The 27,682-nt window shown below is 38.1% G+C and overlaps 1 protein-coding gene and 1 pseudogene across 10 annotated transcripts in view; both read left to right on the forward strand.

Annotated features, from left to right (window-relative positions):
• The window catches only part of LOC119535189, a 40,367-nt pseudogene extending 35,161 nt beyond the window's left edge, over positions 1-5,206 (forward strand).
• Positions 1-27,682, forward strand: part of ZNF438 (zinc finger protein 438) — a 184,867-nt gene that overhangs the window by 118,216 nt on the left and 38,969 nt on the right. The gene's annotated exons all lie outside the window — the stretch shown is intronic.

The following is a 27,682-nucleotide window of genomic DNA, read 5'->3' on the forward strand; positions in this document are numbered from 1 at the left end:
GGTGATTCTTCTGCTGCTCTCACTTGAGGTCACTCATGAAGGAAACTCAGCTCAGGCTGAATGGTCCAAATTGGCGTCTGGTGGTTGGTGCTTGGTGTCAGCTGGACGACCTCGGTCTCCATAAGGTCTCTAATCCTGGAGGGGGCTACCCCAGGCTTCCTCACATAGCAGTTTCACGATTCCAAGAGGATGAGAGTAGAAGTTGTGAGGCCTTTTGAAGCCCAGGCTCAGAATCCACACATCTCTCTGCCACATTCTATTGGTCAAAGCTAGTCACAACTCAAGCCTGGATTTACAGGAGTGGAGAAATAGGCTCCAGCTCTTGATAGAAGGACCATCAAAGTCACGTTGCAAAGGGACATGCATACAGGGACCAGAGGAATATGTGGCCATTGTTTTGCAGTGTATTACTGTGCTGGTTTGAATGTATTATATCCCCCAGAAAAAGCCATATTCTTTGATGCAGTCTCGTGGGGCAGACGTTTTGGTGCTGATTGGATTTGCATGGAAGTGCGCCCCACCCAACTGTAGGTGATAACTCTGATGAGATATTTCCCTGGAGGCATGGCCCCACCCATTCAGGGTGGGTCTTGATCAGTGGAGCCATATAAATGAGCTGACTGGTAGAGGGAACTCAGTGCAGCTGTGAGCAACATTTTGAAGAGGAGCTACAGCCAAGAGGGACGCATTGAAGAATGCACAGGAACTGAGAGTGGAGCTGCAGATGATGGAACAGTTTGAAGATAGCCATCAAAAGCAGACTTTTCCTCCCGAGAAGCTGAGAGAGGAAAAACGCCCCAAGAGCAACTAAATAACATTTTTGAGGAACTGCGGCCTAGAGAGGAATGTCCTGGGAGAAATCCATTTTGAAACCAGAGCTCTGGAGCAGATGCCAGCCACATGCCTTCCCAGCTAACAGAGGTTTTCTGGACACCATTGGCCATCCTCCAGTGAAGGTACCTGATTGCTGATGTGTTACCTTGGACACTTTATGGCCTTAAGACTGTAACTGTGTAACCAAATAAACCCCCTTTATAAAAGCCAATCCATTTATGGTGTTTTGCATTCCAGCAGCATTAGCAGACTAGAACAACTACACCTCTGAAGAAGGAGAGAGAAGAGAGCTTTGCATTGAAAAATTAGGAAAAATTAGCTTGAAATATTACCTTGGCCCCTCTTCTTCCATAGGAACCCCATGCACACAGCTAGTTCAGAACAACTTAACTGCTTCAGTGATGAGTAATAAACAAGGAAATAACATAACATTGTTCCCAATACGATATAAGAAAAAGATGAGAAACAGTACAGCAAAGTTATAAGTTGATGCACCACACTCAATGGAAAAATATTGCTGAAGAACAGATGAATATTACAACCAAATATTTTGCCACTAATTTTTTTTTTAATTAGCTTAATAAAAATACTGTCTCTATGAAACTTTAGCAGAAAAGTAGGAACTCAAGGAAGTGGTAGTGAGATGACAATAGGTGAAGCAGAATTGTTACCCAGTTTTTAGAAACATTAACTTTCTCATTTTAGGGAAGTTTATCAAAAGGCCTAACCAAGATTTACCAAATGACCTTACACTTATTTCTCTTTCACAGAGAGGCATGCTATTTAACTCAATATATTTAGAAAGGGTTGTTAGAACTATTATTAATTTTATTATATCTTTTCCAATATAATATTTTTGGAGAAGTTTGTTCTTAACATATCTCTTAAATATATTTTTACCAAAACTTTGCAGCTATAAATGTAGTTTACTCAATTTGGGAAAAATAGTTGCCATTTAATCTACAAAGGTGGTCTTCGTTTGCACATTTATCATCCAAATCATACTTCATCTTCTCTGTTAAAATCCAACTTAATTTTTGAGCTCAAATAAATATGTTACTATCTATCTCCATGACAACCATCACATGTTGAATTCTAATTCTAAGATAGAAAAATAGATAAGGCATAGATCCTTTCCATGTGTGTTGCTTGGATACAATAAAGTGCCTTTTGTGTTTCTTTGCTTTCCACTCATTAGAGTCTCCCACAGGGGTGATACTTCACACTAATTAGGGTATGGAAGAGGGGAAGTCCTTAAGTAAAAATTTCTTTCATCTTGCTTCATTCTACAATATGTCTGAATTTAGAATTTACTAACATGTGCCCAAATACCCCCACTTCTTAACAAAATATGTATAAGACAGGGAAAGACCAAAATCTCACTATAATGCTTTGATTAAGGGAGGATTCACAGCCACTGGTGTTTTAAATTGTTCCTTTGTGTGGCATCTTCGAGGGAAATGCACTAGGTAGGACTGGTGAGAGTTACACATTTCTTTGTAAAATGGGAAAAGGGTGATTATGAAAGGAGGGAAGGGGAAAGGGAAAAGAAGCCAGCTTGATACCTTAGCTGCAGGTACCTTCCCAGAAAGATCAGTATATGGAAGCTGAGGATCTGGAAATTGATTGCCTTAAAACCATCTGTGTCCACATTTCTTCACATAGCCCTGAATGTACCATTTGAAGAACACTAATACATGAGACAGTAAAAGTAGATCCATCATATGCATAATTGTAGACCCAACAAGAATCCAAAATAATGAAATAAGACCAATATTTAGAAATTAAATTCTTCTGAAATAAAAGAGAACTTGAATCTAAATATTAAAAGGCCACACTGTGTGCCAAGTCTGAGTAAAGTGCTGGATATCAGAGATAAAGCAGGATTCCTTTGTTGAGATAGGCAAATAGGTTGAGTTATTTATAAGGGAGGAAATTATGTTGGCCTCAGATTTTACTTAATACATGAAAATGGAGCATATTCACAAGATTTACAAGAAAAGAATAGGTAACTTATGGGTTTTTATATCCAGCCAAACTGTCCTTCAAGTGTAAATCAACAGGCAAGTGGTTTTGAACTTAAAAGAATTCAACAGTTTTTTCCTTTGAGCTTTTCCTGTGGTAGCATTAGAGGACAGACTTCTTTTATTTTACTTTTGGAGCTGTCAAAAGTGTATCTGGCATGACTTTGGTTTTCCTTGTTTCAGTGTGAAAATCTTCTATGATCTCTAGTGGACCTAGAAAGATGGGCCCTGGGTTCTGGTGATACCACCTACAAAAGAACTGGCCTCTCTCTCAGATCTTTGAGGTTCTCTAAAAAGTAGAAAAGAATCATGACTTCAGTAATCTCATTAATGGAAAGGATCTGAAACAAGAAGCTTGAGAGGATCAACCACATAAATACACCTTTTTTTTTTTTTGCATACTGAGTCATCTTTTTCAACACATCAGTGAAGCAGTAAGTTTTCGTGATAGCAATCTCCAAAAGGTAGTTTTTGATGAAGCAGACAGAATATTAGGCATGGACTTTACTTATGCCGTGAATGCTATATTGAAAATCTTTCCAAGAAATACCAACTTTGCTCTTTTTTAGGTAATAGAAATTAAATCTGTAAAGGACCTTGCATGCTTGAGTTTGAAAAACCCTGAATATCTTTGGGTCTGTGAGAAAGTTAAACTTGGCACTCCTGGCACTTTGGAACAAAACTACAGAGTTAGTGAGCTGCAGCAAAAAAAAATAATAATAAGTGCCCTAAGTTCCTTTTTGAGAAGCCATCTGAAGAAGATTGTGTTGTGTTCCAGTTGTAAAGAGTTTCAGTATCAAAACTGAGCGTTCCACTGGCCACACCCTGGAATTTCTGTCCTGACATCTTATCATTGACAGCAGCAGACAAAAAAAAAAAAAAAAGGAAGTCTTTATGAGTTGGCCTGCAAGAGAGCTGCAGAGCTCTTTGCTACAGACATTTCAGCCCGAGAGCCAGATTTCTAAGCTATGAATTGGATTCTTTAGTTTAATTGCTCAGATTATGCTAGCACATATATTCATAGAGCAGGTAGAATTGCTAAGTACAAAGAGAATGGAGAAGATTTATTTTGCTTTCTTCAGAGGAGAAAAGGATGGTACAGCAACTTCTCCAGAAGAAAGTGCCTGTAAAGGAAATCAAAATGAATCCTGAAAACCTTATGGACATTAGCTGGAGTCATTTTTAGTCCAAGATCAACATTTAAATGAAAGGACTCAAGGGTGCTTTGTTTCCTACATATGCTAGTATAGTTGATTAGGGGTCAAGAAGTATTTGATTTGAACAAGTTACCTCTAAGATTTCTCCAGAAAACATAGAAACAACTGACTAAAGAATTGTCAATGAGCCTAGTACTCCCTCCTCCCCCAGTGATGAAGTGGAAGAAGTTAGAGTATATTACAATGAGAAAATGCCCATCCTTCAGTAAGTGGGAGAAGGGATAGGACCTTAGTAATGACCAGTGGTCTTAGTAATGAAGAGGGAGAAAAGGAGAAGAGAGGCAGTTGAAGGGGGTGGGGAGAAGGAAGAGTAGGGTTGAAAGCAAAGGGATCTCAAACTTAGGCTTCACTGAATACTGTGGTGCAGAAAATCACGGAAGTTCCTATGTAGTTCATGATAAGAATAAGGTGGCTCTGATGCTGATTTCTTTAAGGTGAAGTGGTGCGATATGTTTGGGTTGGACCTTAAAGAGAATGTGTTACAAAATAAAGAATTGTCTAAATCCGGTGGTAAGAAAAAAGTGGGTATTACAGAAACAAACAAATAAACAAAAGCTTAAGTGAATAAGAAAGTAACGTTTCCTGAGAAACAGAAGTTGCCTCAGCAGTGGTCACCAATGCAAAACTCTACTGTGAAAGATTCTAAGGAAAACAATCCTAATGGTGCCAACTTTGATACAGCCAAGGAAAAGCTTCAGAAGAAGGACCAATTTGACAAACAAGAGGATAGGAAGAAATGAAGGCAAAGCATATGGAGAAAAGACCGAAAGAAAGAGAAGCCAAAGAGAAGCCAGCAACAGTCAAGCAAAGTCTGGAGAAGAAGAAGCCTTTCTGGAGTGGAATGGCAAATGATGAAGAATTTGATCCCATCACACTCCCAGATCCTGTTAAAAATAACATTAGCTCTGAGGAGTCAGATAGTGAAGACCTGGAAAATAAAATTTGTTATGCCAAGTGATGCTATCAAGTTGTTCCATTTTGTTAGAAATTCCTGTCTTGCTTATGTACATTAGTTCTATTAGACAAAATTGCTCACCATTTTGATCTATTTTTAATATCCCCCAAGAAGGATATAATCCCCAAGACCAACCCTGATAAATGAGTATTTTTAATACGGAATTATCAATGATAAACCCACTGCCTTGTTTTTTTAAACAAAAAAACTTCGGAATAAATTTGATGAAAGAATTGCAAAACTTCTACATTGAAAACATGAAAAGTTAAAAATTAAAGAACACCTAAATAAATGAAGAAAGATGACATGTTCATGGGTTAGAAGACTTAATTGGATGACAGTTCTCCGCAAATTGATCTGTAGATTCAGCATAATCACTGTCATAATCCCAGTAGAATTTTTTTGTAAAATTGAAAAGCTGATTTTAAAAGTTAAATGGAAATGTAAAGGACTGAGAATATCTGAAGCAGTCTTCAAAAAGAAAAACATAGCTGGAAATCTTAAACTTTCTCACTTCAAAACTTACTATAAAATTCTAATAACCAAGACAGTGTAGTGCTGGCATTGGGATCAACAAATAGATCAATGCAACTGAATAGCGCTAGCAGCTGGATAGATCCACACCTGTGTGGTCATTTGATTTCCAACAAAGCAACCCAGTAGGGAAAGGAAAGTTTTTCAATAAAATGATACTGGCACAGTTAGTATCCATAAGGAAAGAAAGAAATCCCAGCTCCTACCTTGCACAATGCCCCAAAATAAATTTGAGGTGGATTGGATTACTAAATGTAAAAGCTAGAACAATAAAACTTTTGGAAGAAAACATGGGAGAATATCTTCTTAACTTGAGAGTAGGCAACGATTTCTTAGGAAACAGGAAGCAATTACCCTAAGAGAACAAATTTATAAATTAGACTTCATCAAAATAAAAAATGTGTGCATATATCAAAAGACACCATTAAGAGAATGAAAAACAAGCCACAGACTGAGAGAAAATATTTGCAAATCACATATCTGTCAAAGGACTACACAGATAGAATTTATACTACTCTATAATAAAAAGACAATAAGAAACAAAAAGAGGGGCAAATGATTTGAAAAGACGCATAGCACAGACACTCCACAACAGAAGATATTTGAATGGCCAATAAATACGTGCTCAACACTAGTCATCTGGGAAATGCAAATGACCATAACCAGAATGGCTAGAATTAAACAGATTAACACCAAATGTTAGAGAGAATGACGAGTACCTGGAACTCATATATGGTGCAGGAGTGTAAAATGGTACAACCACTTTGGAAAAAAGGCCTGGAAGTTTCCGGGAAAGTTCAGCACTCACTCACTCAATAACCCAGCAATTCTACTCCCAGGTATTTCCCAGGAGAGATGACAGCATTATGTCCACAAAAGAGACATGTACAAGAACTACACAGTATATGTACATAATAGCTTTATTTGTAATAGCTCCAAAGTGGAACAGCCCAGTTGTCCATCAGTAGGAAAATGGATAAACAGGCTATGATATATTTATAAAATGGAAAACTGCTGAGCAATAAAAGGGAACATGGATTAATCTCACTATCCAACTGCAAGAAGTCTTACACAAAAGAATACATGCAGTGTTATTCCATTTTTATAGAATTCTAAAACAAGAAAATTTGTCCAGGAGGGAAAAGAATCAGATGAGTGGTTGTTTCTGGGGGTGGGGCAGGAATTGTCTTGGGCAATGCCATGAGGGAACTTTCTTGGGGGTGATACTAATGGTTTGGGTTTCATGGGTTTACGTGAATTTGTAAAAATGCTCATGGAATGGTCCACTTAAGATTTGTGCATGTCATTGTATGTAAATTTTAATTCGAAAGAAAGGAATGATACTATAAAAATATCACAAGGAGATACTATTTTATGTCCACCAGACTGGCAGAAGTGTTGGCAAAGAAGTGGAGCATCCTGAACTCTCTTGCCCTGCTGCTGGTGGTGTAAAATAGGAAGCAAATTGGCAGTACAAGCATGTAAAACAATCTGTCATTATCTAGTAAGCTGTGCATCTACCAACCAGCAATTCCTCTTTGAGGCATAGAAACTCTTAGAAGTGAATACTGAGAAAAATGCAAGGGAATGCTCCAGAAAACTGGAAGCCACTCAGATATCCATTAACAAGAGAAAGGATAAATTGTGCTGTATTCAAGCAATGGATTCTAATCCTACACATAACATTATGGATGAATCTCATGAACATCATATTGAGTGTTAAAACCAAGTGACATTAAGGATACTTCTAATATGATTCCAGCCAATATGATTCTATCCAAAAATCTGGCAAAATTAAACAATGTATTTATTAGGAATCATATGGTAACACTGTAAAGGAAAGCAAGCAAACAATTCAGGGTATTGAATGAAAAGGCATGGAAAGGAAGATGGGAATTGGAAGGGCCACAAAGAGGACTTCAGAGTTACTAGTAATGGTCCATTCCTTAAGCGGCTTGCAGGAAAACAGGTGCTCATTTTAATAATATTTTTTTATAACTTACACATATGTTAAAGGTATGGTTTGGTGTATATTCAGTATTCAGTAATTTAAAATTAAATCTTTAAGGCTACTTCATTAGCAACAATATGATATGCAAGATGTAGGAAGTAGGCTTTCTGGCATCATTAATTCACTCATTCATTCAAAAGTTCATGAGCCTGTCCACAGCCACATGTGATGTCAGCATGGATTAAACCCTTATCTGGAAACTATAGTTTAGAAAAACTACTGAAATCTAAAATGATTATGATCTTTAAATAGATGCAATATAAATCTTCTGAGGTAGTTCTAAGAATTTGTGCCAATTTTGCTTTGAGAGGGAAAGGAAAATTATGGATTTTCACTTACGTAAAAGGTAAATGAAACCATCATGAAAGGCAGAAGTAATATTTTTCGCCCCTTGAATCTCCTTCCCCAGAATTCTTTTAAAATATCATGGACCAGACAACTGGAATGGTCCTGGCCTTGACCTCTTTTCCCTAATGCTGGCCCAGCTGACAACTGAAGGCACACTTTCATGAATTGAAATGTCGCTTCACCTGATGAGTGACCAGTCACTGAATTTGCCTTACAACCAGGTCATGGAGAACATCTCCCACAATTTATTTTCTTGGAACTTAACTATGACTAACATTCTCAGGATGCTATGGCTGCCAACAAGATCTTACTTTTCTTCTGTTGGGTCATAAACATTTTCAAGGTATTTATAAATTTTTCATCTCAACATTTCCTGCAAAATCTGTGAAAATTTTTCATTTAATCAGCTTAGCAGAAAATAAAGCTTAAACTCTGTAGCTCTAATGCAGTCCTAAATTTGTAGTTTAAGATTAAAAGGACTTACCCCGCCCCTGTACTTTTTATAAGTATTCAAACATTCCTTTGAATGCCAAATAATAAATTCATAGTGCTAGATACCTGGCAAGATGATTGTCTGGTTGCTTAGATGAAGTAGTTGAATATACACAATTGCACTTCCAAAGCCTTATTGCTTCATTTATCACAGGAAGTGCCAAGAGTTCTGCAATACTTTGTAAGAAAAACTCCTCTACTTGCATGAATTCTCATAGGAACGGCCAATAATATTAAGCCAATTTAATCCTAAAGATTGAAGTTAGAGTTCTAAATGACATTTAATAGTATGATTTATATTCTAGCTTAAACTTTATACTGCACAAAACAGATCCTCTCTTTTCGTATTGCTTTTTATTTTTTAAAGATCCTGAATGATGATAAAAATCAAAGCTTAAGAACTGTCAGATGATTTATGATATTTCATTTATTTTTCGAAGGATTGGGGTGTCACCCGTAAGCCTATTAGACTTCTAGGTTTAAAGTTCCTAGATTTTAAAAAAGACCAGCTGCAAAAACAAGTGTGTGAGCTTTGTAATTTAATTCTACGTGATTTTTTTTTAACACTTCAAATTATTGACGGAGGCGTATTTTTTTTAGGTCATAAGTATTTGTATCATTGTGATCTCAAACTCTTAAGTACATCTCAGGATCTGTGTTTTTAAATGTTAATACTTTTTTATGGTGTTCATTACAACCTCAATACATTACCCTCTTTGTCTACCTAAATCTCCCTTTCTTCATGGTCTGATGCCAGTGAAGGTGGGATGTGGAAAAACTGGAAGATTACTTTTTGAAAATTGGAATTCTGTAGTTGGGGATGGGTAATCTAACAACCATCTTTGAGAATGTAATGAAGGCACTTTAAAATTGTCTTCTTTTTATTAAACTTTTTAATTTGAGATAATTGTAGATTTACATTCAGTTGTAAGAAGTAATATGCATCCTGTTGTCCCCTCTACCTGGTTACTGCCAATGGTAACATCCTGCAAAACTCTGGTCCAATAGCACAACCAGGATATTGGCGTTGACATAATCCACCTCTCCTAATTAGGTGCCCCCAGCTTTAGTTGTGCTCGTGTGTGTGTGCATCTGTACTCCCATGCAGTTATATCATGTGTGACTTCTTATATCCACAACAGTGAAGATATGGAATGGTTCTGCCCCAAGAATCCCTCACGTTGCTGTTTGATGACCACATCCACCTCCCTCCCGCCTCTCCCCACTCTACCCCATCCCTAACCCCTGGCAAACACCAGTCTGATCTCTCTTTCTATCATTTTATCATTTCAGTAATGGAAGTTTATAGTATGTGACCTTTCAGGATTGGCTTTTTTCATTTGGTATAATTCCCTTGAGATTCATCCAAGTTGTTGCATGTATTAATAGTTCATTCCTTTTTATTACTGAGTAGAATTCCATCAAGCTCTATTTTGATTTTTAGTTATCACACATACACACACGTGTGTGTATACACAATGTTCAGATGATGTGAAAAAACAGTTCAAAAGTATTTAAGACATTGCTGAAATGAACCTATTAATTAAAAACACTTTTTAATGTCCTTTTATCCATTGAGATTGAATTAGTCTGTGTCTTCATATACTAAGACCAGATGAATTGCCACCTGTATCCTGAAAATATATTTCCTCTAGGAAAAAAGGTCACTTGTTCTCTAACAATAACTCATTCTAATAAAAACTGGCAAGATTAGAGAAGATACCAGTAACAGACAAATGCAAGACAGATCCTGTTCTGATTCCAGCAGATTTGCTAGTTCTTTGTTTTTTGTTTTTTCCCCTTCATACAGCCTATGATTACCCAATAAACTCTTCCTACAGCCAGTTGTTGCTCAAGTAACTCTTCTTTTCCCCTGTGCCTGTATTTGTTTTTTCAACTATATGAGAATTTAAGAATGGTAGTGTCTTCCATAAATTCTAGCTGGCTGAAATACGTCTCCCCTGCTCCCTTTCTAAATGCATTTTCCCTTTCTCTGCCCTAAAAGAGAGACACCAAGCAATGAGAATCAGTAGTAGCCAGGCCAGGCCAGGCTTCCCTCAGGAAGGTCCGTTTCAGCAGAAATGTGAAGGATAAATCAAAGTTAACTAGGACAAGGACGGAGGAAAGGGCATTCAAAACAGAAGGAAGAGCACATGCGAAGCCCCTGTGGTGGGACGGAGCAAAGTGAGGATGAGGAGGTAGAACAAATCCAGCACAGAGTGGCTGGACAGAGGGTGTGGTGTGAAGTAAGACTGGAGGTGAGTAGGGTTTTTCCTAAGGCCATTGGGAAGTCAGTAAGGGATTTTTAAACATGAAGTTGACTTGAGCAGATTTGTGGTCTGAAAAGATAATTTTGGCTATGGTGTGATACATGCTTTGGAGGTTAAAAAAGGAAGTGGCTTGACTGATGAGGAAGTCGTTTTAGTGGTCTACATGGGAAAGGATGACTTGGGATCACCTTCAGGAGCTTCAGCATTTAATGACCCTTTTAATTTCCCAGCTGCTAAAACAAATCCCATACAATGGGTTGACTTAAACAATAGGAATTTATTGGCTCACGGTTTTGAGGCTAGGAGAAGTCCAAAATCAAGGCATCAGTCAGCAAGGTGATGCTTTCTCCCAGAAGACTGGTGTCTGAGGGCTGGCTGCCGGCCATCCTTGGTCCTTGGTCCTTGGCTTTTCCATCACATGACAGTGCACATGGTGATGGGCTCCACCTTCTCTGAGTTCTGTTGATTTCCAGCTTCTGCCTGTTCCCCGTGGCTGCTCTTTCTGTCTGACTTTCATTCTTCTTAAAAAAGACTCCAGTAATCTACATTAAAGCCCAACCTGACTTAGTTGAGCCACACCTTAACTGAAGTAACATCTTGAGGGGATCTTATTTGCAATGGTTCCACACTCACCAGAATGTAGAACTGTGAATGAGGCCTCCCAAATCTGAGCTCATCGCTCAGCGCGGCTTAATGCACAGACACACCTAACCAGCTGTGGAAGAAAAGGAGATTTATTTATGCTGGCAGGAGGGCAGGGGAAACTTAACAAATCTGCCTCCCCATCGTGATTTTTCAATTGGCTTTTATACACGTTAGAGACAAAGAAAGATAGTCATCTTGGGTAACAAGTAACAGGGGTCTGGAGAACTTCATTAGTTCCTTATCTCAGTTATTTACTACTTCCTTTAGGATTTACATCCTCTGTGATACCTGGGGCATGGTGCCTCCAAGTCTGGTGTGATAGATGAAAGCCTATTCATATCTGGATGCAGACTTTATATATTGCTCCTCTGCGAGACTACAGCTCAAATTCACAGCTTGTTTAGTTTTAAGGTTACATTTAAAATGTTAACACTACAGAACAAGTCCAAGAACATGTCCTAACTGGGATCCATCAATGACCAAGGATGGCCAGAAAGGCAGAAGGGGAAACCAAGGACTTCTGGTTCACGAAAGCTAAGAGAAAAGAGGATTCTAAGAAGGGGGAAATGGGGAACAGTTGTTATGCTGCTGAGATGTCAGGTGAGGGTGACTGGAGGAGTGTGGGGCTCAGGGAGTGTGAATGGGCGATGAGGAAATGGAGTAAGAGCCTTTAGGTACGTTTATTTGGAGACAGAGAGATGGGGCTTTGGACTGTAGCTGGAGGGAGATGTGGAGCCAGATGGTTTTGTTTTTGTTATTGTTGTTTTAATAGATGAAACTTGGGTTTGTTTACAAGCCATTGCAAAAGATCTGGTTTGAAAGAAGAGATTGAATATACAGGCAAGAGGAAGAATGTTTTCAGATTGTTAGGAAAACATGAAAGAATGGGGACCTAAGGCAGAGGCAGCGGGCCAAGGCTTGGCAAGGCGAGGGCATCTCCGTAATGTCAGGGCAGAAGTAGAAGAGGCTGGAGCATGTGTGATAGATGTGTGCTCCATGCTGGAAGGTGAGTGACTTTCCATCTTGATGGCTGCAGTTTCCTCTGGAAAACAGAGGTGCGATGGTTTGCTGGGAGTGAGTGGAAAGGAGCCTGGTAGCGGAGGCTGGAGGAGTTGGGGCGGGGGGGGAGGGGGAGTGGGAGGGAGGTAAATTTTCACATTAGTCATCGAGGAGGCTGGCTCTTGTATTTCCAAAAATACTTGGACGGTGGGTTTCTTAGCTGACCACAAACGCCCTTTTCTGAGCACCTGCAGGGTTTGGGATGAGGATGTAGGGTACAGAGAAAGATTTGGACTGCCCTAAATGCAGTTCTGTCATGTCCATCGCTCCTGGGAAGGAAGTTAGCCTTAAAGCAAAGAGAGGGACCAGGACAGCAACTAGGGGAAATTTTCAAGAGGATCTGACAGGCTTTTTAAAGCAAACATTTGTGGTGATCTAAATTCTTAAATTCAAATAGCCTTCTGGGCTTCACCTGTTCCTTATAGTGTACTTCTCCTGGGAGGCGTTTTTCTCACCAGCAGGACTCCTCAGCTAGCTCTCGGGGACAGGCCCTACGCAGGCTGCTGAGTGTGTACCTGCAGAGATTCACCAAACACTCCTGGGGGGAATGGAGAGAAAAACGCTAGATTCTGAATCTCTGTTTGTACTGTAGTATACATTTTATTTGGCCAGGGTTTTCTTTTTTTACTAAAACTTTATATATTATTTGCAAACCTTTAACAAATAGATAGATGTTCTTATTTGAAATACTGGTGGCCAGCTCCTTCTTTTCAACCTGCCAAGAATGTTACTTTTCCTTACTCAATTTTAATTTTTATTTATTTAATGTAGCTGAGAAGCATAAATCATAATTGATGTATTAACTTTGTCTTCTTTTTCATATTTGTTAAATTATGAAGATTTCTGTTTTCTTGAACTACATTACTCTTAAGATTTTGATACTTTTTCTAGTGATTCTCTGATGTTTTCTATTCCAGAATTCATGAAATGTTAGTCTTGGTGTTTGACAGAAAAGCTTCAGTTTTTTGTGTTTTTTTAATTAAAAAAATAATTTTTATTAGAGAAGTTGTGGATTTACAGAAGAATCTTGCATAAAATACAGGATTCCCATACTCCCATACACTTTCCCACCCACCAACACATGAATTGGTGAGAAAATATTGTTACAATTGATGATAGCACTTTTTTTGTAATTCTTTTTTTAAGGTTTGTTACATTTGTTACAATTAATGACAGATTATTAGGATACAACTGTTAACTATTGTCCATAGTTTACATAGGGGTATTTTTTCCCCATATTCCTAACCTGTTATTTATATTTCTCATCTACCTATACACTGGATAAAGGGAGTTCAGTCACAAGGTTTTTACAATCACATGGTCACAAGATGAAAGCTATATAGTTATACAATCATTATCAAAGATCAAGGCAATTGGATTACAGTTCAATAATTTCAGGTATTTCCTTCTGGCTATTCTAATACACTAGAAACTAAAAAGAAATATCTATATGCTGAGTCTGTAGTAATAATCATTTTTTAAGCCCTAACTTCTCCGTTACAACAACTCCTCATTTGATCATTCTCTCAATCATCGAGGTTATCTGGGCAGTGACCATGCTAACATTTTCGTGTTGAAAAGGGGTGTCGACCTTATGGAGTGGAGAAATGAAATTGGTTGATGTTCTCAGAGAGACTGGTATCTTTGGGTTTCAGGGCTTATCTGGCATAGGAGCTGTGATGGTTAGGTTCATGTGTCAACTTGGCCAGGTGATGGTGCACAGGTGTCCAGCCAGGCAAGCACTGGCCTAACCATTACTGCAAGGACATTTGTGGCTGGTTAATAAACCAGAAGGCTGGTTTATGAAATCATCTGTCAATGGACTGCATCTCTGGCTGATTACATCAACAAAGGGCATGTCTTCCATAATGACAGAATTCAGTCAGCTGTACTTAATCCTATCAGTTGAAGACTTTTAAAGCAGAAGAGAAAGAAATTTCACTTCTTCAGCCAGTCAGCCCCTTCTGGGGAGTTCATTGAACACCTTCATCGGAGTTGCCAGCTCGCTGCCTGCCCTACAGAATTTGGACTCCTGTATCCTACCCTACGGAATTTGGACTTGGGCACCCCACAGTTGTGTGAGACACATTTATATAAATCTCATATTTGCAGACATCTCCTGTTGGTTCTGTTTCCCTAGAGAACCCTAACTAATACAGGAGCCATCTGGAGGCTTTAAGTTTCTGAAAAAATAAACTTAATAGGTAGAACTTTTTATGGAGTCTTAGATAGAGCCCACAGTATTCTCTAGGGTTTTCAAGAATTCTGTTGGTTGGGGCTTGGCATACTGTGGCAATTTGCAATATCTGGCTGAAGCTGATGTAAGGGTAACCTCCAGAATGACCTCTCAACTCTATTTGAAATCTCAGCCAGTGCAACTCTGTTTCATTTCTCTTCCCCCTTTTGGTCAAGAAGGCATTGTCATTCCCACAGTGCCAGGGCCAGGCTTATCCCTGGGAGTCATGTCCCACATACAGGGGAGGGTAATGAGTTTATTTGTAGATTTTGGCTTAGAGAGAGAACTCACATCTAAGCAACAAAAGAGGATCTCTGGGGGTGACTCTTAGGCACAATTATAAGTAGGCTAGCTTCACCAAGCCTATTTCAAAAGTTATAGAAATAAGTTGCATAAGGGCAAGCCTCAAGATGGAGAGCTTGGCATATTAAATTGGGGGTCCCTAATGCTTGAGAGAATATCAGGAATTCCCCAGTTGGGGAAACTTAATAGTTCCACATTTTTTCTCCAGTCTCTCAAGGAACTTTGCAAATACTTTTTTATTTTCTGCCCCAAATACTCTGTAATGTATCAGAGTATTACAATAACTGTACAGAATAACAAGATCTCATTCCCTATTCTAGGTTCCATGTAATTAAGTTGTTTAAATAAACTGACCAGACAGGTTAATAGCTTCAGTTTTAACTCTACTAATTTAAAGTTGTCTTAGGAACAAGAGAATGTTTCCACAAAAATCCTGAAAAAAAAATATGCTTATACTGGAAAAATTACATTTTATTTTCATCATTTAAATTACCGTCAAGAATACTTTCAGTAAAAGGATAATGTGTCTTTGTAGATATAAGTATTTTTTTGCCAGTGTATAAATAACGATTCCATTTAACCCAGTGATTTTCAAAAGGGAGTGGTGTATCAGTATTAGTTGATCAAGTCCCTCTCTGGTCCTTTGCAAGATTATGATGTCTCCATTCTCCATACTTCCAAACCCCTGCTGAAAATCTTTCCCATGGTGAGTCACTGAGGAGATTGGTTTTCTTCTGATCTAACAGATTTGCAAGTGCCCAGAGCTGCCTCCTGCAGTGTCTTTTCCTGTTTCCCCATGTATGGTTGCAGGAGGCCCATTCCTAGGCCTGGCTAGGAGTGAAGGAGAAGATATTCTGTCATTAGGGGATTCTTCAAGGCATACAGTGGAGAACCAGAGGGATCTGGGCATTTGCTGAAGCATTGTCCTCTTGTCCCTTCCTAAGCACCCGTCAGCTCTTGTCTCCAATTAACCCTAACATTCTCTGTCTTTCTCCCTAGAAATCCTTGCTGACTGGGTTTCATGACCACTTTAAATACGATCTTGCCTCCTTCTGTGCCTATAGCCCTAGTTGAATCTCTTTCCCCATTTCACATGCAATCACTGTACTTTAGATTCCAGGAAGGCTGTAAGTTGCATGTCCCAGGCATGGGTAGAATGCAGAAAGCACAAGGATCTTGCTTCTCAAGGCATGCTCAGTGTGCCTCAGTCTTTGGGAACTAATGTAAAAGAAGATCTAGCTAGGCAAACTTAGAATAAGAATAAATGGGCCTGCCATAACCTTTATTTTGGCCCAAAGATCCTCTCTGCTCACCTTAATTGTGGGAGTGTTTGTTGATGTGGTCATCAAATCTGGAAGAAACCTAGTGTGCCAGCCTGGCAAGCACGTTTGCAGATGCAGGCCGTGCTCCGCAATGGTCACCGTGGCTGCATGAGCCACAGCTGCTTCAGAAACCCCTTTGCCAAACTAATGTCTTCTCAGTTAAGGTGTACATAGTGTCATGGATTTTGACTGGAAAGCACCCTGCTCTCATTAACACTGTCTCTTACAAGTTTGAAAAATTATTCACTGTGCAATGTTGAAAAGTAAAAAGCTCTTATTACTTTCAACCAGAGGACTGAGTAAGGGAACCTGATCAGGGGAAAGAGGAAGACAAGTGAGAAGGTATGAGGACCAGGAAAAAAAAAGGCAAAGTGAAAAGTTACTTCCCAAAATTTTTCATTTCAGGTATTTATAGGCCTTGGGTTCTATTTATTGGAAATTTTAAATCAACACAGAATCAGGAGCTCTGCATTTTATTCAGTTAGAGACTTTTGATGTTTTTCTGGAGTCCTGGAATTTTCCTGTTACCCAGGTAAAAATGGCAAGGAGTTAGCAGCAGTTCATGGAGATTATATGTAAAGTTACTTAGTGTTGGTTACATAATAACTGGAACTAAAAGTTAAGCATTTCCTTGGTTTTGTAACTTCATATAATTCAGTGGTACATATACTTTGAGAAACCTTAGTTATTCACTACAGTGGTAAGCTTTTGTAGGACACAGTAGGTTAAGGTGAAAATCTGTATGGATTTTGCTGATGATCCCAAATACTGTGTCATTTTCTCAATAAATGTAGATATGGCTTTAATGATACATGAATAATATTGTTTTGTTTTTCTCTTAAAAGTTGGAAAATCCAATTTTCTTTTCTAGGTATGGTGAAGAAGGTCAGAAAATTTTATCTTCTAGAGAGTTTGTGGTAAATAACCACAGTCTTCTTGTGAGACCAATAAAAGACATGTTATTAGACGACTTTTGCACATTGATGTAGTTGTCATAATTTACAGGTATGCCTCATAAGACCTACTTAAGAAAATTTACTGCACTTGATGCTATTTCCCAGAGTCTATTTGGTTAATGAAGTTTCTTGATCTGAAAATTTATTTCTGCTATATCAAGTGATACAATCTTTCTTTTAGAAAGTACTTGGGCACACTGTTAGCTATTTGAAATAGCATTATTTATTTTTACTGTGTACTTGTATTGACTTTTTTTATTTGCAGAGTGCTTTGCAATCATATATTCACAAGTCCACAAAATTAATCAGGAAAGGTAGGATAGCTACATTCATTTACTATTTTGCTCTCCTTTGAGTGCTTTCAGAATAGATGTATTTAAGAACAAATCTAAAGTGAGATTCTGAATATGCATACCTCTTACCATTAGGATGATAGAAAGTGGAATGGTAAGAACTTAAAAAGGTGAACACTCTCTCTAATTACATCAGAACAACTTGGGTTCCAATCCCAGAACTGTAACTGTGCACCAAATAGATATCTGTAAAACACTCTACACAACAAGAGCAGAATATACATTCTTTTCCAGTGCATATGAACACTCACCAGGAAAAAGTATATATTAGGCCACAAAAAAAGTCTCAATAAAATTTAAAAAGATTTCAGTCATGCATTGAAATCATGTATGTTCTCTGATCACAATAGACTGCAATTAGAATTCAGTAACAGAGGTAAATTTGGGAAATTAACAATTATGTGGAAATAAAACAGCACCCTCCTAAGTAACCAATGGGTTGAAGAAAAATTCACATGGGAAATTAGAAAATTCCTTGACATGAATGAAAACAAAAAACCACAACATACCAGAACTTACACAGCTAAAGAAAGCATTGTTTAGAGGGAAATTTTTAGCTGGAAACACCGATATTAAAAAAAGAAGAAAAATCTGAAATCAATAACCTGACCTTCCATCTAGAAAAAAAAGAAGAGCAAAGTAAACCACAGCAAGCAGATGGAAGGAAATAATAAAGATTAGAATGCAAATAAATGAAATCAAGAATACAAAACAGTAGAGAAGCATCAACAAAAACATAAGTTGGTTCTTTGATAGGTCAACAAAATTGGCAAACCTTTAGCTAGAAAAAAAATTTGTGAGAAAACTCAAGTTATCAAATCAGCAATGAAAGAGGGGATAGCACTACCAAACTTACAGAAATAAGAAAGAACTATAAGGGAATAAGAAGAAGAATTGTATACCAAAAAATTAGATAACTTAGTTGAAATGGAAAAGCTCTTAACAAGGCATAAGCTACCAAAACTGACTCAAGAAGAAGTAGATAATCTGAACAGACCTATAACAAGTAAACAGATTGAATTAGTAATCAGAAAACTTCCTACAAAGAAAAATCCAGGCCCACATGACCTCATTGGTGTATTCTACCAAATGTTTAAACAAGAATTAACACCAATTCTTCAGAAACTCTTCCAAAAAAATAGGACAGAGCACTGTCCAACTCATTCTCTGAATCCGTTATTGCCTTGTGCAATAGGTTGAGTTATGTACTCCAATGAAAGGCATGTTCTTAATCTGCATTCTTTGGGTGTGAACTCATGTGTAAATAGAACTTTTGATGTTACTTTCAGTTAAGGAGTGGCCAGCCCAATCAGGGGAGGCCTTATAAAAAGAAGAAACCAGAAGCCAGAATCAGAGGAAGCCAAAGAAAGAACCCAGAGGTCAGCAGTTGCCTAGAAGAGCAAGAAGGAGAGAGATTGTCATGTGACAGGAGGTAGAGATGCAAGCCAAGGAACCCCACAGATGACAGCAATCCAGTACAAGAGTTCTACCAAGTCCAGGAGAAAGCAAGTTTTTCTGGTATCTTGATTTTGGGCGGCTTCTAGCCTCAAAACTGGGAGTCAATAAATTCCCTTTGTTTAAGTCAGTCCGTTGTGTGGTATTTGTCATAGCTGTCGGGCAAACTAAGATACTCTGATACCACAACCAAAGACATCCAAAAAAGAGAAAACTACAGACCAGTGTCCCTTATGAATACAGGCACAAAAATCCTGAACAAAATAGTATCAGACTGAATATAGCAATATATAAAAATAATTATATACGATGGCCAAGTGAGCTGTATCCCAGGAATACAAGGTTGGTTCAACATTGGAAAATCAATCAATATAATAAACTGTCTTGAGAAAATAAAGACCACAAACCACATGATTATCTTAATAGATGCAGGAAAAGCATTTGACAAAATCCAACACATTTTCATGATAAAAACACTCAACAAACTAGGAATGGAAGGGAGCTTCCTCAACCTGATAAGGGGCATCTATGAAAACTCCACATCTAGCAACCTAATTAATGGTGAAAGACTAATGGCTTTTCTCAGAAGGTCTGGAACAAGATGAGGATGTGTTCTCTTGCCACTTCTATTCAACATTGTATTGAAAATTCTACCCAGAGCAATTAGGCAAGGAAAAATGTATTAAAAGGCATCCAGCTTGGAAAGAAAAAGTACAGCATATTTTTGCAGGTGGCATGATCCTGTGTGCTGAAAATCCTAAGGAATCCACTCAAAACTATTAGAGCTAATAAACAAGTTCAACAAGTTCGCAGGATACAAGCTCTGATTATAAATATCTATTGTATTTTTATACACTAGCAATAAACAAAAAATGAAATTAAGGTATTTCTATATATAATAGCATCAAAAAATAAAATAGGTATAAGTTAGCAAAAGAAAAGTTGTACACAAAAATTTGAAAGCATTGTGTATAGAAATTGTTTATGACTTAAATAAATGTACAGACATCCCATGTTTTTGGATTGGATGACCTAATATTAAGATGGCAATATTCTCCAAATTGATCTACAGATTCAGTGAAATTCCTATGAAATCTGAGCTGCCTTCTTTTTTCAGGAAACTGACATGCGTATCCAAAAATTCAAATGCAGATACAAGTGACCCATAATAGTCAAAAGAGTCTTGGAAAAGAACAAATTTAGAGGATTTATACCTCCCAATTTCAAAACTTACTACAAAGCTCCAGGAATCAAGACAATGTGGTACCAGCATAAGGACAGACATATAGATCAATGCAATAGAGTTGAAGGTCTGGAAATAAAACCATACATTGATGGCCAATTGATTTTTAATAATGATGCTAAGACAATTCAGTAGGAAAAGAATAGTGTTTCAACCAGTGTTTCTTGGACAACTGGACATCCACAAGCAAAAGAAGGAAATTATACCCCTACCTCACACCATATACAAAAATTAACTTAAAATTGACCAAACATCTAAAGGTAAGAGTTAACAATTATATGAAATCTTAGAGAAAAACATAGGACTTAATCTCTATGAACCTGAGTTAGGTAATGGTTTCTTATATAAGACACAAAAGTGCAAGCAATAAAAGCAAAAAATAGATAAATTGACTTCATGAAAATTAAAAACTTTTCTGACTTTCAAAAGCCCCACAAAGAAAGTGAAAAGACAACCCATAGAATTGGAGAAAATATTTGCATATCATATATGTGATGAAAGGCTTGTGTCCAGGATATAAATAAAAAATTCTTACAACTCAACAATAGAAAGATAACCCAATTTTAAAAAGGGCAGAGGAATTGAATAAACATTTCTCCAAAGAAGAGATGCAAATGGACTATGTTGGGGATTGAAACATGTCCCCCACAAAAGGTGTGCTCGGGTGCCAACCACTTGTTCTCTGGGTGTGAACCCATTTGTAAATAGGACCTTTGAGGAAGTTATTAGTTAAGGTGGGCCCAAAGGGAATGAGGGTAGGTCTTAATCCAATATGGCTGAAGTCCTTAAAAGCAAAGAAAATTAGATAGGGAAGGAGAAGCCACGGGTAGCAGCCAAGAGCTGGAAGTCAGTGGAACCCAGAACAGAAAGGAGACAATTCTACTGTTTGCATTGTCATGTGACAGAAAAGCCAAAGAACCCCAAAGATTGCTGGCCAGTGAGAAGATCCTGACCCCAGGAGAAAGCCAGCCTTCTAGCCTCTGAAACCGTGCATGAGCCAATACATTCCTGTTGTTAAGCCAGCCCATTTGTATGGTATTTGTTTTAGCAGCCAAGAAACTAAAACAGCCAACAAACACGTGGAAAAATGTTTCAACATCACTAGGGATATGCAAATCAAAACAATGTGATACTGCTTGCAGTGGTTTGTAGCTAAGAACCCAGAAAAATATGTTCCTAAACTTAATCCCTTACTGTGGGTGTGAACCCTTGTAAATAGGACTTTTTGACAAGGTTACTTCAGATAAGGTGTGGCCCAGGATGGGTCTTAATCCTATTATCAAAGTCCTTATAGCAAAGGTCATGGAGAGTGAAAAAAGCCACCGAGGGAGCAGCCAGAAGCTGAAAGTCTGCAGAACCCAGAAGAGAAGGGAGAGGCCAGGAGAGGCCGCCATGTCCATTGCCATGTGACATAGGAGCCCGGCACCGAGGATCACCGGCAGCCAGCCCCAGAACCCCAGTCTTCTGGAAGAAGTATCACCTTGATGATGCCTTGCTTTGATTTCCTCCTAGCATCAAAACCATGAGCCAATATATTCCTGTTGCTTAAGCCAATCCAGGGCTTTATTTGCTTTAGCAACGAGGAAACTAAAACACCACCTCGCACTTCCTAGGATGGCTGTAATCAAAAAGATGGACAAAAACAAATGTTGGCAAGTACAGGTAGAAATTGATACCCATCCTAAGGCTCCTGTAAGAATTCAATTTAGTAGCACCATTTAAAATGCTTAGAACACTCTGAAACATAGTAAGCTCAAAATAAATGTTACTTGCTGTTGCTGCTATTTTTTTATCAGCAAAGTAGCACTCTAATTCCCATCCAAAAACTAAGAGGTTAATTCACCTGTTATTGTGGTTGGTTTTGTTTGTTGTTTGGGTTTTTTGGGTTTGGTTTTTTGTTAGCCTTAGTCGTGGCTAAGGCTACATGACTAAGAAGTGGTATAACTATTAAAACCAGATTTACTAGAGTTGTTTAGGGCAGGTTTAAGGCAGGTTAGCAAACTCCAGCTCTCAGGCAAATTGGACCTGTTTCTGTATGGCCTGCAAGCTAAGAATGAGTTTTATGTCTTTAAAAGACTTCTCAAAAAATCAAAAGAAGACTAATATTTTGTGACACCTAAACATAATATGATATTCAAATTTCAGAGTCCATCAGTAAAGTTTTTTTGGAACACAGCCACATTTAACTCATTTATGTACAGTCTGCAGCTGCTTTCGTGCTAGAGTTGAGTAGTTACACAGAGACCAATGGCCAGCAAAGCTGAAAATCTTGACACTCTGTCCCTTTACTTTGCCATCCCCTGGGTTAGAGGCTTGTTAGTTACATTGACTGATGAGTGAATGAACTCGTGCCTTCTACTCTACCCTGCTTTGGCAAAGATGTAATCTTGCATAAGAAAGCACATGCCTTGAATTAATTATCCTTGTGACAGAAAACTTCTGTTCTGATTTAGAAAAAGTATTGCTTTCCACCTTGGTAAAAATTCTGTTGAAACTGGCATACAACTTCATAAGTAGACTTAATTCAACTCCGGTGGATTGCCTAAGTGTAGACAGGCCCCAAAACATACATATTCACTAAAAAATATTAAGATATGGATTCCCCTCAAGAACTGTCAAAATGGAAGTCCCAAGTATGTTTCTGAGTGTGTGTGTGAATATGTGTGCTAGTTTAAGGATATTTGCTATCCCATAATTCTTTTTAAAATATTCCTGAAATACAATGAATTCTGAAACAATTCCAGATTTTCTGGAAACAAAAATTCTGTTCATAAGATGAAATTTGTAATAGCATATCTTAAAGGTATATTATTATTATCTCATTTCAGAAGCTATTTGTGGTTTTTTTTTTTTTAAAGGCTTTGGCTTTGTGATTCAGAGCCTTATAATTATAAGGTCGCCGAATGCTGTAGGCGTTTGGCAATTGTGCTGAAAGAACATATGCTTTAATTTGTCACAACAGACTATATAGGCAAATAACACTCACCTTTTCTCCCGTACTTGTGCTATTTTAAACTATGATGTGGATTTCTTTTGTTTGATTGGTTACATAATCTTTTTTAAGGACTTATTTTGGCCTTAAATATCTGTAAATCTTAGAACTTCCTTTGTTTAGCTTTATATGTTGCAAAGACTATTCATCAAATATTTTTGAAAGACTTCTCCTCTCCAAGGCCCTGGGGCTAATGGGAACAGGACAGCCTTGGACCCTGCCCTTGTGGAGTTTTAACTCGATTTGGGAGTATAGGCATTAAATTAATGTAAGTAAATTGGTGTTGAGAAGGAATAATTAAGTGATGCAATGGGGACGTATAATAGCAGAGCCTAAACTAATCTGGGGAAGTGAGAGAATATTTATCTTTTGGGGACTCTTTTACAAGTTTTATGCTAAAGGGCTGATACTAAGCTGAAATTATTTTGAATTTAGAAAAAATAACAAAAAAGAATTTTAAGGAATTACTTATAATGTCCTTTTTATAAATCAAGGCTCACTCTACTAATCTGCTATTTATTGATGGCTGTTAGATGTTTGATGGATGGGCCTTATGCATTTTATTTTGATAGAATCCTATTTATTGAGTGTAGTGGTTGTTGTAAAATTGGAATGAGGAAAATACAAAAAATAAAAAGGACTACCATTTAATTGGGTTAATTACTACTTGAGAAGAAGTACCACCAACCCAGTAACCACTGTTGACCATTTGATGCTTCTGTATGGGACTACACATTTCCTTTTAAAGATAAATGGGATCAGAGGATATCCTCGCTCCCACTCTTCCACAGCTGGCTTCGCTTAAGATTATTTCATGGACATCTTTCCATGCCATTGTTTATTGGGAACCACCTGTCTCTGTAGATCTTCATTCTTTTTGTTGCTCCTATTGTCAGTACTGTCATTTTAAGTAGTACATGCAGAGTGTAAAATACTCAGAAGGTTTACAAAAGGGTAGACAATAGAAAGTAAGTTTCCCTCCAAAATATGCTTCTCAGTTCTTCCCTTTCCAGAAGCAACTACCTTCAGCAGATTCTTGTCTCTTGAAATTGTTCTTTTATTTCGTATGTCTTACTTGGTTGTACTAAGTTAACCCACCGCCCAGTCACATACAGGGAAACAGAACGCTTAATGAATTTTCAGTGGCAACCAATTGATTTTGTAGTATCAGAGCATAAGATGCTATACCAGAATGAGAAGAGATTTCCTGGTAGTCATCTGCAGTTTTGGGCTCCATGCTGTGAGTAGGTGAACAGTCTCTGCCAGCACTTTAGATCCTTAAAGTGTAACTGAATGTCCCAGGAGAAGCCCCACAAGGCCCTCTCGCTCATGTCCACCTGTCTGCCCTGTGAGTACACACTACGTCTTCGGCAGCCCAGTCATAAACGGGCTTGCTGTTTTAATCTCAGAGCTAATGTGGGGATTTACAACTAATCTCTGTTGGATGCGTGCACTTACTTTACTCTGGAACCACTTGGGTTAACTTGCTTCCTTCGACTCAACTTTGATACTGCCGGGGGAGGGGGGGCAGGGGGGAGGTCTTACGCCATCCTGGAGTGAGAAAATGTTATTTATTTAAATACTTGCCACGTCATACTCGTGGTTTTGTCTGCTGCTGCTGTTAAGGTAGGCTCATGAGCAAGGGCTGCCTGGAAGCCCCTGCCCTTCTGATAAACTCCCCAGAGCACAGGGGTAAGTGTTTAAGGGAAATAGAAAGAAATGAACTGGATCCAGTCTTGGGAGTGGCTGTGTTGAGGAGCCCTTGGCTGACACTTCCTGTTTATGGGCAGCATTTACTCTTGTACAAGAGTAAACATTCCTTAAAAATAGGTACAGAAGTTAAAGGTGGAAACGTCAGAAAAATGGCCTATGCTGTATAAGAAGACACTCCATTAACAGAGAGCTAGCAAAACATTGTACAGGTTCTAATGCATCAGTCTCCATGACAGAGATCTGTCTAGTATATATGGTATGTTTTATATAAGTAATCTTTAATTTTATTATTTCTCTTCACATTTGAACATACATATGGCTGACTTAAGTCCAGCATGCTTCCAATCAGGGCTCAACATTTGCCACTTAAAACCTCCAGAAGCATTGCCTAAATAGATGTCTCTACAAAATATATGTTGTTTCCAACACTGTGCTACTTATCATTGGTGCAGTCATGTTTACTTTTTATCTCTGCTAATTTTTCTGAAATAATAAGAGCACAATCTAATAAAATATGAAAATAATTGTAAACCCACTGTTGCACCTCCTGAAAGTGAGCTTGTGACTGGCGGCAGCAGAATGCACTGGCCTGAAATGCTGCTTCATCAGCTAGGGTGCAGTGGTACACGTTTAGAGTAAAAAGGCAGTGTAAGGTGCAAATCTGTAACGTACAAAGAAATGGGTCATCGGAACATGGTCAAATACATGAGAAGGAAGCATCAGGAAAGCACTCCGAGTCATAGCCTTGTGCTTGGAACCCCTGTGTATCCAAAATAAACTATTATCAAAATTCTTACAAAAGAAAAATGGTCTTTAATGCCTTCCGCATCCTTTTTAGTCATCTCTTTTATGTGGTAATGCCTTAAGTCAGTTAACACCTCTCATCAAAGAGGGACAATTAGAAAATTTTCTAATACTAACTTACAAAGTTAGAGAAATAAAAGATGCCCTTAAAGTGTTTTAACTTTATTGCACCTTAAATTTTGGTATACTAGGGCAGTTGATCAACAACAGGATCATTTACGTCAGTCAATAGTTACTGACTATTAAAGACTATCAACAATGCACAAAACACTTCTATTCCAGCTGCTGTAAAGTGCATGAAGAGCTAAGTCTTAAATATCTTCTGACATATTTAAGGGAACTGGAATTTAAGTGATGTTTTTCTTATACCATTTCTCCTTTTTTAAAAGTCAAAAATTGTCATTGTTCCTATTTTCCTCCCACTTCCTTTTTCTTTCTTTTCTGACTGCTACTTATTCTATCTTTCCCCAGCTCATTAGTCCTATACAGATATTGATAGTCCTTCTTCTTGCCTCATTTTCCTTTCCCACCCCCTAATGTCATCATTCACTGTCCACAGCCCTCATCTGTTCGCCTGCCTTTGTAGGGATTTATAAGGAACCCATCAGAGGCTGTATGGGTCTCATTACTATTTCAGGACACACACAGCAGATACTTCCCAGGTGCCAGGTGTGGGAAGGGGGTTCCTCTCCCCAGCCTGGTGCTCAGACCAGGGGTTAGTAAGGAGGTGGCAACTAACAGGAAATATTTAAGCTGAGGTGTTGCCTCTGGACCATCTTGTCTTCCAAACACCTAACACAGTTTGAGACTTGAAAATCTCAGCAGAAAAAAACTACTGAAATATTTCTCCTTTTTTTTCTTTTCGATTTAAAAAAATAGTAGTAATTATGAGCAAAATAGGAAAAGTAGTTAACAAATAATAAGTGACAGCCATCCATAAGCAGGCTGTTAACCATAGCAAATAGGATTCTTGGCTTCAGTATTTTACCAGTGCCAAGATTTTACTTCTTAAATAAAGCTTTGTAGCAAATGCAGCATCCTCTGCAAGAAAATTCCCAATAATGTTTATTATTGCATCAAATTCCCAGTTAAGCCTTAGGTGAGTGAAAATCCAGGTTTTCAAGTGTCTATTTTGTTGTACTAGTCCTCTGATGAGTTATTTTGTTCTATAAGAATGTGAAGTAATTTTATTTGGGAAGTTTTGTTCATTAGCAGAAGATACCAAAATAAATTTAGCTAAGGTCATAGTGTTTAATTTAATAGTTATACGATAATAAGCACCATAATTAGTTTCAGGTTTGCCTTCTTTCCCAGAGGACAAGATTTTTTTAGTTTTTGATGCCTACTAAAAGTGTGAAAATGACAGCAAAATTAATGTCATGACCTTTATAGCCTGTTTATGGTTTTTCCACATAGTACCCTAAAGGATTTAGGGAATAGTGTCCATCTAAAACAAACTACTTAGTAAGGACAAGTAAAAATTGGGTTAATTGGGTTCACCTGATCCTCAGCTGGTAGTGCCTGAATCTAGACACCCATTTCACATTAGACAAAGGAGAGCCATGTTGCCCCTATAAAATTCTCTTTTAAACTACACCTGTACATTCTGTAGTCTTCAGAAAAAAAATTTTTTTTGAAATACATAGGATTTTTTCTTCCATTATTCTACCTGGTTCGTCTTTTTCAATTAGGAAGTCAGTTTGTCTTTTTACTTTCCTAGCAAGAATGTGCTGACACCCGCTAGCGGGGCGTGCTCCCTGGCACTGACACCCACTTCCTTTCCGGAAGGCCAGGCAGCAGCTACTGCATCGTCCGCACTCATAACTGACTTCTTCCCATTTCCAGTTTGCCACTGGGGCTTCCCGAGAATAGTCGCCCTTCCAAGTCCTGGCAATGGGAAACTTGGTCTTCAGTTT

This window comes from Choloepus didactylus, chromosome 5, assembly GCF_015220235.1.
Source record: "Choloepus didactylus isolate mChoDid1 chromosome 5, mChoDid1.pri, whole genome shotgun sequence".
NCBI classification, from domain to species: Eukaryota; Metazoa; Chordata; class Mammalia; order Pilosa; family Megalonychidae; genus Choloepus; species Choloepus didactylus.